Source organism: Myzus persicae, unplaced genomic scaffold (genome assembly GCF_001856785.1).
Source record: "Myzus persicae strain clone G006 unplaced genomic scaffold, MPER_G0061.0, whole genome shotgun sequence".
NCBI classification, from domain to species: domain Eukaryota; kingdom Metazoa; phylum Arthropoda; class Insecta; order Hemiptera; family Aphididae; genus Myzus; species Myzus persicae.
The window spans coordinates 882,999-902,051 of NW_019101674.1; the positions used below are offsets into that span (position 1 = coordinate 882,999).

General features: G+C 31.0%; 1 protein-coding gene across 1 annotated transcript in view; it reads right to left on the reverse strand.

Annotated features, from left to right (window-relative positions):
• The window catches only part of LOC111030087 (probable 4-coumarate--CoA ligase 3), a 59,615-nt gene extending 41,207 nt beyond the window's left edge, over nucleotides 1-18,408 (reverse strand). Inside the window, exon 1 of the mRNA XM_022309426.1 lies at nucleotides 18,023-18,408. The gene's annotated coding sequence lies outside the window, so the exon portion shown is untranslated. The remainder of the gene's footprint in view (nucleotides 1-18,022) is intronic.
• Nucleotides 18,409-19,053: the final 645 nt, after the last annotated feature.

The following is a 19,053-nucleotide window of genomic DNA, read 5'->3' on the forward strand; positions in this document are numbered from 1 at the left end:
AAAATTAATCAAGAGGAAATGGGGCAGGGAAAGTACCAATTACAATTTATCCAATACCAACAAAAATAATTACATACATCTAGTACGATTTAATACAATAAGCTCGAGCCGCTCGAGGGTACCCCCATTACCCCCCTTGGACTGCCACTGACTTTAGTACAAAAATATTCACCACCCCTACATTATAGTAATATATATATTAAGGTATAAACTAATTTGACATCAATGCGCAAACAAAAAATGCACACAATTATACATAGTTATAATAATTATAACTCATATTTCCTATCTCAAAATAAAGATATCATTTATGAATAAATATGTTATCCACAATTGTGGCTGCTTAAATTTATACCTATATAATCAGAGTTATCTGTATTGGTTATTGTTCATTTTTACAGTTTTTTTTATTCCCCGCACATTACACTGCAGCAGAATAATTTATTATTTATTTTCATTAACTACTACGGTAGTACACAGTTAAAACGAGCGGTTGCCCATACACTTTTATTTTCCACCATTATTTATTTATAGTATGCGAATTGGTATATCGTACTAACATCTCATTGAATACTATAAACAAGGACAATAGTCATCAGAATTTGCCGTGAATTTTTTTTTTAAATTAATTTAACTTATTTATCAAAGTTAGGTTAAATATTGGAGGTATTTTAATATTTGCTTAATTTTAAACGTATCATTAATGTGTTTAAAATGTTAATTAATTGAATTATTATCAACTGAGTAGAAAAAAAACTTGCATTATTAACTTGCCCAACATTTCATTAAAGCGTATAAAGTGACCACATCGTAATCGTTTAACTAAATCGTCAATCGAAAACTTTGACAAATAATATACCTAATGGTTTCTACCTACATTTAACCAGGGCTGTGAATTGCATTCACCATAAATGTGTTCAATTTCGATTTCGTATTTGATTTATAAATATCACAAAACAAAATGTGACCGATTAATTTTCTTTTAGCAAGAAAAAACTTGGAAACGCATTAAATGCACAACCCTGCATAACCAAATTTATTTATTTATCGGCAGTGAAGTAATGAACGACGTTTGTATTTGTGTTTTTCTCGAAAACTGCTGAGATCCAAAAATGACGTGCCACCATTTTTTTGAAAAAATATAAATTACAAATGTCTTTACAAGCTTTATAGGTACCTACAACATCATAATAAAATATACAGTTTATAATATACAATAGAAGGTGACCTGCCTACTTGATAAACAACGTTTTTATTTATGTTGTTTTATTTTCGTATCTATATTATGACGTTATTATTACAGGTGTACTCGATGTTTTTATTTAGGAACATTATATTTTGTAAATCATAACATTTGCTCGAGTCGGATACCTACTTAGATGTTGAGGGTGGTACGTATGTATAAGTACATTTGGTGCTCGCACTCCCCACGAAAAACGTCTGGGCACACCTCTGATGAATAATTGTATAGACGGATGACTATATATTAAACGTGAGCTGTACGTGGCTACAAATCAAAGTCGTCAGTCTGCGAATGTGATTAGAGAGCGCGCAAACTACAAAGGAGTTTTGATTTCGTACGAAAGTAATTTCATGAATATATTATTATTATAATATATCATACGGGAGATTTACAGTATAGTCATAGGCATAGGCATATATATATATATATTATTATTATTATTATGTGTAAGGTTCACGTATAGCTAATAATTAGTATTACACCGCAGCTGAATATTCTCGTATAGACGCTATATCAATATTGCGGCATGGCGCTCGCGAAGACAATACAGTTCACAAAATTATGACAATACGCATTATTTTATCAAATTTCAATATCATTAAACATTATTACATACATTATTGAGAATTTCGAAAATATTAAAATTCGTACAGTATTATTATGCATTATGTATATTTGACATAGAAGCGTGCAAGAGTAGGTCGCTAGAGATCGATGCAAAGCCCTTAAATTATAAATTACCGATAATAATATGCAATAAAAGTTTTATTTTAATGTTAGTCTACATAGCAGTATAATGTTTATGACGCCAGTGTATTTTTTTTTTTGAAATAAGTTTATTTTAGGTAGTTAATATACTGTATATTTGATTGCATCTTTGAAATTCTTAAGTAATTCTCCATACCAGAATAATTAATTTGTGGTCTTACTAAAATGGTAAATGGTAATAGCATTGTATAATACCTGATTGGTGTATTCATAACTATCATGGTACTCGTAGACTATAGTGAGGACTGATTAGTAATCACTTAACGTGAACAGTTATTTTATTTGCATTACATTTAAGAGAATAGTGTGGTTTAAAAGTAGTAGTATTAAATAGATCTGTTGCGGGGGACTACCAGTCTACAATAGCTTTAGATATACGTATTATAATTAATCTCTTTTACAATATTAAAAGTTTATAGGCACAGCCGCATTGCGTTAAAATTAGTTAGACCTTAGGCTATCCTAGAACTTATTACCTATGTATGCTTTTTCTTGTGTAGCTTACATGCTATCATACTTTATATTTTCTCGTCTATTGTCTTGCGATCAATAGTAATTTTACTATAGTTTTACCTAAACATAATGGAGAATTGTTGTATAGATACCTAACCAGTACAACCCTACTAGTTCTTTATAATTTGGTGAAGTCGAACGACAGAAATACATTTTGTTTAGACATATTCTTATAGCATGATTTGGTTGAATCTCGAGCGGCTCTCTAATGCATTGTCAAAAAACAATATTGGAATATTCACTTGTACAAATGTTGCAATGCACAACATTTAATCTGTAAGAGTTAGTGCAGTTTGAAGTGTACAATATGCATATATGATAAGTTACGATTTACGAACCCGAACAATGTTTCATAAGTACTTATTGTAATAAGTTTATTGATTTAGAATACATTTTAATCACATATACGAATAATAAATTAAGAGTATAATAATATTATGTCATTGTATAGAATCCAAGTAAAATAGTCGCGGTGCGGCAAACTATAAGCGCCAAATTATGACATTTTTGACACCTTATTAGTATAGTTAGTATATTATGTACAGTATGTGTGTTAGCCGCGTTAATTAGAGGACGATAAAGAAGACGTGCCGAAATTTAATATTATTTTGGATGGGTATGCAGTAGCAGTATTATATAGATACCTACGTGATTAATATGATATATTATACACCGGTAAATAATATTACGATTTACGAATAACATACTCCGTGGTAGCTAGTTATAGGTATATAAGTACCATTATAATGCGAGGATCGCGAGTCTCTCACAGCAAATCGTTAGCTCCACAACGTTTAATTATTATGTACACCACAAATACGAGTACCTATTATACAACAGCGGTGCCTGCCGGTTACCATTGTTTCGTGCAATGGCGGTTAATGGTTAAACGAACAAAAGCATAAAAGAAATGTAAAAAAAAATATTCCTCATGTTTATATTATCTTGTCAATAGATCCGACGGTCAATAATATACATAATACACGAGTATAAAAATATAATAAAGAAACAACTTCTTCTTCAGAAGATGTCGCTGAAAAAATCTGCTCATATTTCCAAGCCAATTTTAGCTACGAAATTTACAAAAAAGAATTTATAGATGAAATAAAAATAATATCCGAAAACTCACCAATAATCTCAACAATAAACCTTAACAACAGTGATCAAATTGTCCTGAATTCCAGTATAACACTCAACGAAATGGAAACTGCACTTAGAGCAAAAGCCCCGGCCCTGACAGCATTCCTTATTGTTTTACTATAAACCTTGGAAAAACAGCGAAAAAATTCTTATTGGATAAATACAACAATATATGGCACTCAGGTGTCATTTATAAAAAATGGGAAAAGGGGAATAATAATTTCTATTCTCAAACCAGGGAAAAACAAACATTCTACTGAAGGATACAAACCTATCTCACTTCTAAATACAATGACAAAAATTATGAAAAAGACCATAAACTTAAGATTAATATGGTTTTTAGAAAAAAACGAAATATTATCCAAAGAGCAAAGTAGCTTTCTACACAACAGATCAACAATGGATAACCTAATTACAATAAAAACTGAAATAGAAAATTCATTCAAACTTAAACAAATACTAAGAATGATCAGTTTGGATATTACAAAGGCGTACGATTCTGCATGGAGACATAGAATACTAACTCTATTGAGTAAAATTTTAACGAGCGGCAACATTATGTTAAAATATATTATAAACTTCCTAGAAGAAAGACAATTTCAAGTCAAAGTATCCCATACCCTATCAAAGACGTTCAACCAAGAAAACGGCATCCCACAAGGATCATCTCTGGCAGTTTCACTTTTTCTCTTGGCCATTAACGACATTGTTAAAACAATACAAGTTCCCGTAAAAGCTAATTTATTCGCCGATGACTTTAACATATTTTAAGAAGTAATAACCTAAAAACTGTCCAAGAGTTTCTCCAAATAAGTGCGAACAGCTTACTGACTGGTCAAAAAAAACTGGCTTCTCATTCTCCAAACTCAAATCTCAAAGCATCATCTTTACAAAACAAAAAAAAACAAAAGCTCTCAATATAACATTAAAAATCTAGATAAACCTCACCACAACAAAATTAAAATTATAAGAATAAAATTCGACTCCAAACTAAATTAGCTACCTCATCTAAAAAATTTCCGAGACTCAATATCTCAAAAACTCAATATAATCAAAATAATTTACCACACAAAATTAGGAGGCGACAGTTCAACTCTATTAATGATCTATAAGGCCTTAATTCGATCTAAAACAGACTACGGCTCAATACTATTTAAAAATGCCAAAACCAACCACTTAAACATGATACAAACCAAATTAAATACTGCCATAAGACTATCAATAGGGGGATTTAGATCCAGCCCAATGGAGAGTATTATGAACATCGCTAATGAAATTCCATCTAACCTTAGAAGAGAAAAACTACTTCTACTTTATTGTGCCAGAACCAAAAGAAATACCCAGCCATCAAAGTAACAAATACATATATACATGAAGCTGAAAAAGAAAATATAAAAATAAAGAACATTTTAGAAAGAAACCCATACAATTTCCCCCCATGGAACACAACATTCAATGTTAACCTTACTGGCTTACTCTTATAGAATTTAAAAAAGAAAACACCATGCCTTCCATACACAAAAGCATGCTAAAAAACTTATTACAAGAGCATCCAAATAGCGTGAACATATATACCGACGCCTCCAAGACTAATCATGGAGTCAGGCTCGCAATGACAATAAACAATCAAACAATAGCGCACAAACTTTCACCTCAAGCCTCAATATTTTCAGCAGAAGCGATGCAGTAATATACAAAGCCGTAAAATATATAAACACAGAATACGCAAACCACCAAACAAAATTTATAATACTCGGCGACTCACTCAACAACCTAATCGCCATCACAAACATACGTAACCAACCAGATATCACAAAGCTAATCCAAGAAGAAACTTTCCTTGCAAGAAAAAAATATAAACACATCCATTTTGTATGGATTCCGGGACATATAGGCATTCCCGGAAATGAAAGGGCAGACCAAGGAGCCCACAATGCGATAGTCTCCCCACCAACCGTAACCATAAATTCTATCACATTCGCAGACGCAAAGAACGAAATTAACCTACACTTTAATAACAAATGGCACACTCGCTGGCGTAAACTCAACAAAATAAAAAATTATATAAACGTATGGAAAAATCCCGAACTCAGTAGAAAAGAAGAAACCATAATAAACCGCCTCAGAATTGGTCACACGCACCTAACGCACACAGCTACTTGATGAGTAAAGACGAACCCCACTATGCGGCTCATGCAGCGTTCCTATAACCGTCAACCACATCATCACTGAATGTCACAAATACAACTAGTATCGAAACCAATTCCACATCTCAGAACAAATCTGTCAAGCACTTGGACCAAACCCACAGGATGTAAAAAACTTAATCTTGTTTCTAAAAAAACCTGAATTGTATAATTTAATGTAATTGAAATGTAAATACTAACAATATAATTTAACACGAATTCTTATACTAATGGCCTAGTTGTCGATATATTTTAGATCAATAAAAAATATATATATATATAATACACACCTGAACCGTGATGAAATGAATGAAAATTATAAGATATATGTGTCACAGTTAACAAGCATCGTAAAAGAATAATAATTATTATTGTACTGATCAATAAATATACGCTCCAACCGGGCTCACCCAAAGCGTAAATAAAAACATTTTGATGACGCGTTACCTACGGTTTGAATATTGTATTTAAATAATTTTTTTTGAAATAAAATAACAAATTATAATGAAATAAATATTTAAATTATTATGATGTCGCGTGCGAAACACCACAAGACTCATCGTGTATTAATGTATAATATTCATAGGTCTAGAACCTAGCTGTTACAATTATTATTGATAATAAACGTTCGACTTTCAAGTGACTTTTATTGATTTATCTCAATACTATAATATAATATGGTCTATACATCTGACGTAAATAAACAATTATAAAAAAAAATCTTAGGAACGAAATATAAAAACCTACCAACCTCCAACAGGATTTTGTTTGTTTTTTTGAATATCTGTATTCAGTAAACACGCATGGCGCGGCTGCCTTTCAAGTACCAGTCCACCTCTGATAACACACTCTCAGTAGGCCGTATTATATTATTCACAACCCACACTTCAACTCTTTTCGTTATTAAACTTTAGTCAGGTATATTTTCTTAATTTTGTTTTAATTACGAAAATAATATGATAAGTTCAGTAAAACGATCTACCATCCTGCACGGTATTCATATTATACCAGCTACGACATAGGATTAGTTGCATTTTCAAAAATTTGAGTTTCTAAAAATCACTTTTAATTTATTACGTAATATTGTTTACAGATTTAGATTTTGAATACAAAAATAATTTTCATTTTTCATAAATGTATTCATAAAGCAATATATGAATAAAATGTTTATCAATATATTATAATTTATTAGTATATAGTTATTGAAATAATGTGCAGTGCTGCAGAGTACAGAATGATTCACCAATATCGTGTTTACTCTCGGTTTTTAATTTAAATATAAAATTATTCAAATTTAGATTATTGGAATTTTTAAGTACGTATATTAGAGACCATATTTAAAAATATTTAGATTTGTATGCCATTTATGTATTGTCCATATTGACCTGTGTCGATACAAACAATACAAACTTCCTTTTTTTATAATGTTTACTATAAGAACCACCATTTGTTTAATGTGAATTTTTAAAGTCGGTTATTTTCTAAAAAATATTTAATTCGTGTATTATATCGAGTAGTTTCTGAACTATTAAACTATTCTGTACTGAGAATAATAAGTCCATGATAATAAGGCTAAAGTTATAGGGGTTATTATGTTTTAAAAATTATTGAAATAATCATTATTGATATAATATTTAAACACAGGTATCCATAATATATTTGAAAAAAAATGTTCACAATAAGATGACATAAGTACTTAACTAAATATTACATATATTTTATACTTCTGATTTCATGGAAAATTATCTTTGATATTAGATTGTATTATATAATATTATTCCTAGTAGGTACAAATAAGTTAAATAACTCAAAAACTACTCATTCGAATTCCAATTATGGTGCTTCAACAATTAGAAAAAACGTACAGTAAAATTATTATTATTAATTTACAGTAAAAAAGATGCTTCTAATTTGAAAAAAAAGTTTGTTTTGCTACCGGACACTTTTTAAACGGTATAAAATATCAAAGAGTCTGAAAATATGATATTTAAGTATGGGTAAAAACTTAAAAATCTAAAAAAATTTAAATTCGAATTAATTCATAGTTAAATGACAGCATAATGGTGGTGAGCATACTTGATGAATCACTCTATATATTTTAACAGTGACTGTTTGAGTGAAAAAAACAATAACGTCACTATAGTTTAAATAATCGGCAGTGCCTTCCTGAAATCTTAACTCTAAGTACGGAAAGCAAACAATTATGATATGTTGGTATGGGGGAATGAGGCTCTAAGAGATTACATTATTTTCATTTAAACAAAACAAAGTGAAGAAACTTTTGAAAAACTCAACACTTGTCAGTGTGTCACATGATGTATTATCATCACTGCTGCGGGAATCCGGTGCACTGAGACGAATGATCAATGCTGTCGTCAGGATCAGTGATTCCACATAATGAACAACAACATCAAAACGATAAATAAGTATTCCTTATACCTGGGGAATTATGCTGTGAGCATTCTATTTTGACGGAGTCGAGTGTTAGACCAAACGATTAATAGCCGTGGCGTGACTGCGTGAGGGTAGTTAAAGCGGGAGTGTACCTACTCATTGAGCACGAGTATGACTTAAAAAGTCTAATTTGTAGAAGTTATATCGAACAATTCCTATAATCTCAAATATTGCGAAAGTCTTCGATGTAAAGATAGATCAATAACTATCCAATAAATTAATAATATCATACTCAAATATTAATGTCGGTATATGTTCTGTTTTTTATGTAGTTATAAGATGTAATTCAGAACTAATGGGCCTCCACACGAGTTCTTTTAACGAAGCGCCCTTCCCCCCTAAAAAAATATATTACCTTTATAATCGATCATGTCACAAATCAAATGAACATACTGTTGATTTCACTTCAGTTTACCTATGGGCTATAATATTATAATATTATATTATACAGTACCTAACAAGAGACAGCGTCGTCGTCAAACGATTGGTTTTGAAAACTGTGCGTCATCCGTACAGGAAATAAATCACAATTTTATATAAATTATATCGGTTTTAACGTCATATACCGACTCAAATCATCGATATCCCGTACGAGCAAGCAAAACGCCGAGCTCTAGGACCGAAGATAATGCATTATTATCACTGCATAATTTTTTTATAACAATAGTTTTTATATACATATTGATATATATAGTATATATATACGGGACGAAAAATGTGTGTGCTTTTTTTTATGACTGATGGGATATCACGATTTTTTTTTTTACACTTTACGTCTTGCCAAAAACAGTGACGTTTACGTAAGATAAATGCATCGCTATACACTGCTGCAGCGAACAACGTCATCACCGTCTGCTCTTTGGTAGCCGATGGCCATTAAGAATATATTATAATAATAATAATAATATAATATAATACAGAACAACGCAAAACGCTTGCGATGACAGTCTCTTTGAAACGACGACGGCGACAACAACTATAAACGGGACGAAGAAAAAGAAAAAAAAAAGGAAAGATTATAATAGATATTAGATATATACATATGTATATATATATTATAATATCCCTTTTAATACACGTATTGTATATAGTACAGCTCACGGCATTTTCTATTGTGGGCGTTTCGACGACGAACGGTCTGAAATGGTTATGCGGTATACTATTATTGTTATTATTATCATGCACTCACTCGAAGTCTCTTCTATAAAAGCCATACACCCCACGCGTAGAACGACGAAATACGATTGAGAGCATACATAATATGTACAGGGTGATTCGGCAACCATGCCCACCCCCCATTTTTCCTCAATAGTTCAGATATTGAAAATCTGATTTTCTTAAATTTTTAATTGATGTGATTAGGTACTTTAAATACAAACTCTTGTGAGATTTTTCGCACTACATGAGGAGTGTCCCGTGGAGATGCAACTTCTGTTTTCAAATGAAAACACCCCTATTCAGTTATAAATTAATTGTATAAAATTATAAACAATTATATAAATTTGAAAATATGGTCTTTGAGTAAATTTAAAAATTCCAAAAATCAGAATTTGAATAAATTCATTATTAAAGGAAAAATGGGGGTAGAGCATGGTTGGTGAATCATCCTGTATAAAGTCTGATATTCAACTATATAATAGGTATATCGTATACTTACATCTCTGCAAACGACCGGTTGACGCGTACTACACGGTACTTGTAATATTATAATATATATGTGTGCTCCGTACTTTATCGTCATCAAGACGTATTTCAGACTTTGAAATTTTTTTGGATATGATATTTATTATATACAAATTGAAGAATTCAAAAAATAAATTGGCAAAACGTCATGCTCATGCGTGGGTGAGTATTATATAAAAAGAATTATAAGAGTTCACAAAACCCAAGTAAACCTAACCTAATTATTACCAAATGAAATAAAATGGCTGGTGCCGAATTGGTTCCTAAGCCCCAACTACCCCACATGTCAAATTGGTTCCCGTTTGAAAAACGTATTTTATTAAGGTAAGCCAAATTGGTTCAAGTTAAAAAAAAGGATTTTACCAAGTTGAACCAAATATGTTTCCGTTTAATTACATATATTTTCCTTCTCGCTTTTACAGGATTAGAGCTGTCAACTTGAAAGTTAAAAATGGTTAAAACTGTGAGGTTATGTGTGTTAAAAAAGTATAATATAATATCCAAGTATTGGTTATTCCTTTTCTGTTTACTTCAAAATGTAATACAACGACAATATAACAATTTTTGACATTATATTGTATATCCTATGGACTATATATAGGTACATTTATATTCTATACTATCTTATTTATATTTTGTACCAATTATACATACATACGATTTACTATTGCAAATTTATTAATGCTTAACAATTAAAATTGAAACTATTTGACCTGAACACAAACGGAACCAACCTAAAATAAAAATTTTAAGGGGAACCAATAATTTGCCACGACTTAATAAAATACCTTTCTCAAACGGGAACCAATTCGGTTGCTCCCAATAAAATATTATACGTTTAAAGCAGGCGGGTATGAATAAAAAAACAACCATAACCTAGATGCGAGCTGGATAATTTAAGATATTTCAAAACCTAATCAGAATTTAACCAATTTATTATAACTATTTTGAAATCAATTGATTTATTCGTGTTAGTCCGAATTCTACATATTATTAAAAATAAATAGAATTTTGCAAAATTAATTGCACGAATAAATCTTTTAAACTAAATTGTTTAATAATAATGATATAAGTTATAGCATTGAAAAGCAGATTAATTAATGATATAATATTTTTCATAATCGAATAAAAACAATTATTTTGGAACCAGGATTTTTTAATGTCGGATATACACTGCTATTAAATCTAACTAAAATAATCAATAGGTATTATGTATTTATTTGTACACAAAAAGTTTCCGAATCACATTAAAGTATTTATGACTTATATAAATTGTTTGTTTTACTCTGTAATTATATCGTATTTTAATTATTAAGCGCTGCTGTAGTTTAAACTGTAAAGCAAGTACAATAATGTTTTATTTTTTATTTTCATTTTTAAATCAATGCCTATTAAACAAAAGAAAATTGAACATTTGATATTTTCTCAGAAAATTATTAAATTCCTTCCGATATTATATTGTATCAATAATAATTATTTTATATACAGTTACGTAGTTATTGGGTGTAAACTAAAAATTAAAATATAATACACTTCATATAAAATCCACCCACAAACAAAAATTGACAAATTTAAGTATGCGACACAACAATATACCTGCAATGTTTGAACGAGTGTTGCTCTCAATAATTTAGTGTTAAAATTATATTTTATTTATTGTGTGCGTTGTGACACGTGGACTACGCTAGACTACACAAGACTTAGGCACTCCAACAGCTGCGAACACTAAACATAATCACATATATGTATGCTGCAGCATGACTGATGTTTATAAATACTACTTGTATATCCGACTGCATGCCCATATGATACTAACATGTCATTTTTTTTTTACAATACAATTAATAATATTTAAACTCTAGTAAATCTGTTCACTAATTATAACCACGTTTTATAGAACAAATATAGGTAGAGACAGTCGGAAATGTTTGAAAATACTATGAATATTTTTAACTAATTAAAATAAAATTGAGACGAATTATTCATAATATTATTTCAAATTCATTAACCGTTATTACATTTTTTTTTCAATGAACTTCAATGCAAACTGAATACTATGCTATTGATAGTAATTACTAATTAGTAATTAGTAATTATACAATAACAATGCATGCGATTACGATTGTTAACATTTTATTAATAAATTATAATTTTTTTTAATCGTAAGTCGTAACTATTATAATATCTATTATTTCATTTTCTTTTTAACACACACGCCATATCATAAATAATAATATTGATTGTTAATTATTATTTAGGTGTTACTATAGAGTTGTGCATGATGAATGGAATCAGTAACCCGCAATAGCCAGTAGGTGACCTTAATTCAATTATGCAAGGAAGACAACCGTTTGTCGAAATCGAGTAACAACCGTCGAGAATCGTCGAATGAACATAATAATAACATAGGTACTCGATCAATAGTGTACAAGTTGCGTAATAGTACCTACCCATTACGATTTAGGGCAGACTTCCATCATCATATATATGTATGAGTAAAAAATACAAATACCTATTCGAAGTAGTTTGAAATCGGGGCTCTTGAATCGGCGTGAGTTTGAACTTACATGGCCATATTATATCATTTTATTATTCCTCCAACAATAATTCTGCTCTGGTATAATTCTTACGACTGTCGGTCGCAGAATTAGGTTAGATCGAGCTTTATCTGAGAGAAATAACTTGATGACATAATATTTCAATTATGAGGTAGATGTGACTGTTTTATTTATAATTACCGAAAAAGGGAATGCTAACGTACATTAGTGTTTTTATTAAAAACGAGATAGTCGTAAATATATAGGTATGACGTATATTGTCGAGTATATATTGTAGATACATTAAAGGTGCATGGATATTTTTATTCCACTATATAATAATTATTCCCACACACATTTTGAACGGTATTGACAGAATGAATGGATGGAAGAGTTACGAATGAAAATGAAGTCTTAAATACTACAATATGTAAGGAGACATTACGATTTGCAGACCTCATAATATTATAATATTACTCATACATATAATTACTACACCAGTGTAATGCGTATTCCGTAATAAAAATATTTAAATGTCTCATCGTCGGAATTTTACAATTTTAATTTTTTCGAAAACAATATTTTCGGTCACCTAATGCAACCATACAGAAATAATTCTTAAGTTTTTGTTATATCATAATTTATTCGGTTTCAAAAATAAATATGTTCTTACATATTATTTTTGTCACATAATATTATGCACATTTTATATTGATTACATTGACATATTTTAAGTAAAAGAAAAATCGGTTATCATTATTGTCAACCTTTTAGTCACGTGTACATTGCTTAGTTAGAACTGCCAAAAAGAAATAATGAGAAAAAAGTAATTAAAATAGTAATTTTAGCGTATTTTTTTTTCTACCCTGTTTATTTTTTATCGGATACTAACACATAGCCGTGTATAGGACAGAGACATATTTTTTTTTGCTGATTCGATTTATTGCTACGTAAGCTATAAATTTATTTTATGACTACGAAAGAAGAAATACCAAAAGATTTTAGTGCTTGATTAGAAATTTGTTTGTTTTAAGAACATTACCTTTTGTTTTTACAATTTAATAGCATATATTTGTTTGAATACTCCTAAGATACCTATAAATATTATTTGGTTGTTATAATAGAACTAAATAATAATAATTTAGATAATATTGTTTGAGTAGAAATATTTTAAAATCTTTATAAAAGTTGCAGTCGATTTTCTTAAATTCGATATGGATTCAATTAGACACGTACAATATTGTTCAATAATCATAGAGACAAATAAATATGTAATAAATAATATAATATATTTATGTATATGGGTTTATTAGATTTTATATACATTCTTACCGGAGCAATAGGCTATTATATAAATACTATATTATTGTACAGTATAAGTTAACATTTGCGTGTTTTTTGAACATTTATTTCGTTAACACTTTTATGGGAAGTCAAAGTACATTTCATGTAACCGCATGTAACACACCTATCAAGATCGGAAACAAAACACAATTTGTGCTTAAGCCTTAAGCAGTACAATTTCCAGCAATTTTGAGAAAATCGCAAGAAACTGTAAAATAAAGCTAACGAATATATCTAGCTTACGGCTGGTACTACGCACGCTTTTTTTCGTTTTTGTTCTTTCTACCAACGTCATTTGTGGGCACTGCAATTATTTGAGACAATTAGAACTGGGTCGGTCCGTCTTACTCTTTAGTGGTTTGAAGTTCAGCATCGTCAAACCCAAAACTCAGTGTTGTGGAAGTAAAACAGTCAGTTTGCGTGTTTTTTGACTCTCAGATGTCTACCATTGCATGTATTGTAATAAATAATTTTTTTTTTTATTGATCTAAAACCCGGAAATTATGGGCCATTAACTATTTGTAGGGGGTAACGATTGACTTAAAACACGTATTTCAGTATGTATTTGTATGTGTAGCAAGAATGTGTTGCTACAAACCCGGGTGGTCACCCATCCGAGTGCTAGGAACAACTTCCGGTACGTACTCTCAGAGCGTTTCCGCGGATTAAGCTTACGACAGCACCTCACCAAGCCACAATAAATAAACTATAATAATATATTAGTGTATTTTTTGTATTAAATATTATATATGTTATACTCTTGTCTATAGGCTTCTAATCTCTTTTTTTGCGAATACACAAGTGACAGCTAGGGTAGCTGTATATGTAAATCGGCCTTGTAGACGTTGTAGTTTATGTCATTTATGATATAAACAACATAGTATGACCGCAAAAGTCAAGATTTGGTTCAAGTCCATACAATTACGTCACTTCTTCTCCCACATTATCATAAACTTATTACTTCCATAGTTCCATACGCTAAGCAAAGTGCCAAAGTCACGTGCCTATAGAAGGAACTGACAGCCAAAAAGTTCCAATCGTACCATGTTGTTTATATCACATTTCAGCCTATTAGGTATTACTAGCCAACTTAGCTTATTTAGCTTTATAAAGTTATATGCTTACTGCTTAGGTACTTATTCTTAAATTAAAATTTCAAGGAGTCAATAAATTACCTATATCATTTGTTTCCTTAAAAACCTTAATGTAATGGTTCCTATACCAAATTCAACAAACTATCAAAACTTATTTGACCATCGCCTACTTTAAAATGTATCAACAATTAATTTTCGTCTTTCGAAAGCAACCAAATACACGATATAAAAGAGCGCCGTAACTGAGTGCATAAATGTTTGTGTTCATAACACCACGAACGTCTGCCTTATAGGACACGTCTATTTTGATGTGAAAATAAAATCTTCACTATCCGTCTATCCACCACCCCGCCAAGGTGATATTAAAATGAAATTATTATTAGTATAATAGTATGTCTACTCGCCGGTACAAACATAATATTATATACATTTCACTGCCGATAAATTATTCACTGTGGTTGAAAAACCGGTTCAAATAATTTTATCAAAAATAAACAATACACGCGTCCCCCTCAGTATACTTTCACTATCACACACGCACATAAACAAGTCGTCGTAATACAGGTATATTTTATGGGTACGTAGAACAGTTGTTCGCGAGACTCGCGGGAGGCGGTCCTGAATTATACACAGACACACTCTCGAGTCGCCAGTTATTATTGCTGCACTGCTACACGTTATTATTAAACATAATAATATTCGTCGTACGTTAAAGCGTACAGCATTCATTTTTACTCGCATGTGTTTGCGCTACGAACGAATAATAATATTATGTAAGACTGAACGCGACCGCTTTCAAGGTCGGAACGATATCATATGAATCGTACAAAAGCCTAAAAGAAAACGGAGCGAAGTATTAACACCATCGAAAGCTAGACAATATCTAAAAATACTGAATATTGTAGCTGATCGTAAATTATAACCAATAATAATGTTTATTCATTACGGTTAGTACTTAGTAGTTATTATTAGCATTTTCTATACACCATAATATTATTTTCAAAATATTTTGACTCATTTTGTGCTATTTATAGGCATAAGAAAATTTTCTCGATTGCTCATGGGACGGTTTTCTTATTTTGTTGTAATCCAAAAACGAATGACCATAGATACTTGAAATTTACACCAAATGTTTATTTTATCATTTTCAGTAGATACTTGAAAAAGGTTTTCAAAACATTTTGACTCGCTTTAAGCTGTTTACAGACATTTTCTATTCTCAATGTTTTTAGTTAGTTTCTGCCAATGTTTTGTAATTATAATAAATACAAGGGTTCTCACACAATATTACAATAGCAGTTTACTAAATATTAAAAATACATTTTCTGCATACATTTATCATAATCAATATCAATCGAAGTCGAAATGTTGACAAAAATACAAAACCTCGAAAATTTTCAAATTAGTTTGTAGGTAGTTAAAATTTTATGAAATGTATACACTATACATTTTTATGGCTAAGGATTGAAAATTTAGAATATGGATTTTCATAAATAGCTCATACTGTAACGAACAAATCTCAAAAGTATATTATAAACATAGTTTTTTTTTTTATAGATATTTTAAGTTGAAACGTCCATAAAATCAGATATTCGAACAAAGAACAACGATTTTAGTTATTTTTTTGTAATTTAAAATAATTTTTTGTGGGTACTTGAAATTTCTAAATTATATTATTATATTTTATACCTACACACAGTGGCTTTTTCAAATACAATTATTTTCGGCAAAAAAATAATTCAACCTATTGTATACTATTATACTAATGCCGAATAATAAAATAAATAATTTTCATAACAAAAATATCATAAAATATACTAAATTACTAGGTAATATAGGCTAACAGACCTTTGATCAGAATTGTTTTTCGTATCCAATGATTTAAATCATTAAATTAAAATTTAACACAAAATCCATTGCAGTGTATCTCTACTCTCTAGACACCTAAAATAAAATATGTACAGCAGAGCGTCACCCAATTTTTTATCTTATCCATATTATATTTGCATATTGAAATGAAAATTATATTTTTTGAGAAACAACTACAAGCCTGCTCGTAACGTAGTTGTCTTACAATCTCTTAATATCTCGTGTTATTAAACAAATTCAATTCAGATGCCCTAAATATGCCATACGATGTAAACAATATCACGCAGGTATGCAAAACACAACTACATCAATCACGGTTTGTGAATATTACGTTTTTGGATTTTGAATTCGGCCGTCGAGTTTACGTGCCTATTACGTAATAATAATATTATATAACCAGGGTCATGTTGTTAGACTTAAAAATGCACCTCGTTAGGCCGGATGACGGTGACCAATTTAACATGAATTGATTGCGAGCAGGTCATTCACCCGTCGTATTTACAACATACTGTGTCATTATTATTGTTACAATTATTATGATTTAGAGAAAAAAAAAAGGCAAAACGTATAATTAATATTGCGATGGACGACATGCCAAAATTACCTATCTACGGGCTAAAACCACTGTCATTAGGACAAAATAAGAGATTTAGTGTTGTATTTATATCACAGGCGGACGCCGTCCAAATAATTAAAACGCGATTTTAAGGTCGTCCGTCGCGCCACATGTCTAAAACATTGCAGACTCTTCCGTTGTAAATTTTTTATTTTATTACAACGCAACTTATTTTTATTATTATTACTGACATTATGCATACGATTTCGCCCAAGTCTTCCGTACAAAACGGCTAGGAGACCTGAAAATAATTCGCATACTTTGTAACGTTGTTCGCGAGTTGACGTTATTTTTTCTTTTAGTAGTTTTTTTTTTTAACGCCGACGCGTTCTTGACACACATTTTTACGTTCTGTTATAGCAAACCGATCGTCGGGCGGTGTTTTTGTTTTTCATTTTGCCAATGTGGGACTTGTGCCCGATTTATGGCTCACCTCGCCCGTGAGTTTTATACTCTCAGGCATACAGTGCCAAACGACAACGACAATAACAACGACGACGATGATAGTATGTGACGTTTGGTTGTGGGTGAGCAACATATAAAACTAATGATAAAATACAGCGCGGGTTACCTACCTATAGTATTGTTATGTACGCGAGGAGTCCTCTTCAGACGGTTTTGACTCGGTGAAAATCCACAAACTGGCAGTGCGTCACTCTTAACGATTTCCTCTGGACCACCGATAAATTAATATCATGAATATTGATATAAATTTGCGCGTTTCGAACAGTAAGCAAAAAACCAAAAAATATGAAATCGTTCGTTCTCGGGCCGGACGAAACGACGACCACCAGCACACTCGCAGCGAGAATACAAAATGTTATTTTACTATAATTTTCGTTTTATATTATAACATTATACTACATTATTTCGTTTCAAAAATCGTAAGTCGTACCGGACCGAACGCGACACACCAATTAATGCGCCGGCGCTCGGCAGCCAACAGGTCAATCTCTGCCATAATAGTGCTGTGCCACTGCCGCCGCCTCCTCCTCCGATCGTTTGAAAAAACGGTCGACAGGGCGGACAACGGTGGTACGTGAAATATCCCGCAGTTTTGGTTTGCTTTTCCCGCGAACCGATTTAATAATATTATTATGTTAAGTAGACACCGTCGAGTAGCTGCTGTGGAGCACATTTAGGGCCTAGGGGTTGTGACTTGTGGAGGGAATGTCATACCACGAAATCGTGGAAAAGTCCGTGGCAACAAAACAACAGTGATAAACGATAATATTGTGTGGTCCATTCATAAACACCGTTCAGTTCGGACAAAAATAATATTGTGTTTAAATAATGATCAATAATCAATAAAAGTATTATTAGGTCTGACTATATTGAGATATCAACAATGACTTTGGTTTTTCGTAATGAATTTTTAAATACAACTAATTATTGTCCATTTGCTTATTTGGTAGATCACTCTCACTATCACGTTGTCAACACTCGATACATCCCAAAATATTTGTGTGGACACTTGTGTGTGTGTGTTTAGTGTTTTCTACCGGCAAGACTTACAGTAAAGTGGATACATTTCACCTACGCCACGGTGTACGAGATAACTAGGTCGGCCGAGAAGAATTTTCAGACGAACAAACGAGGAATTATT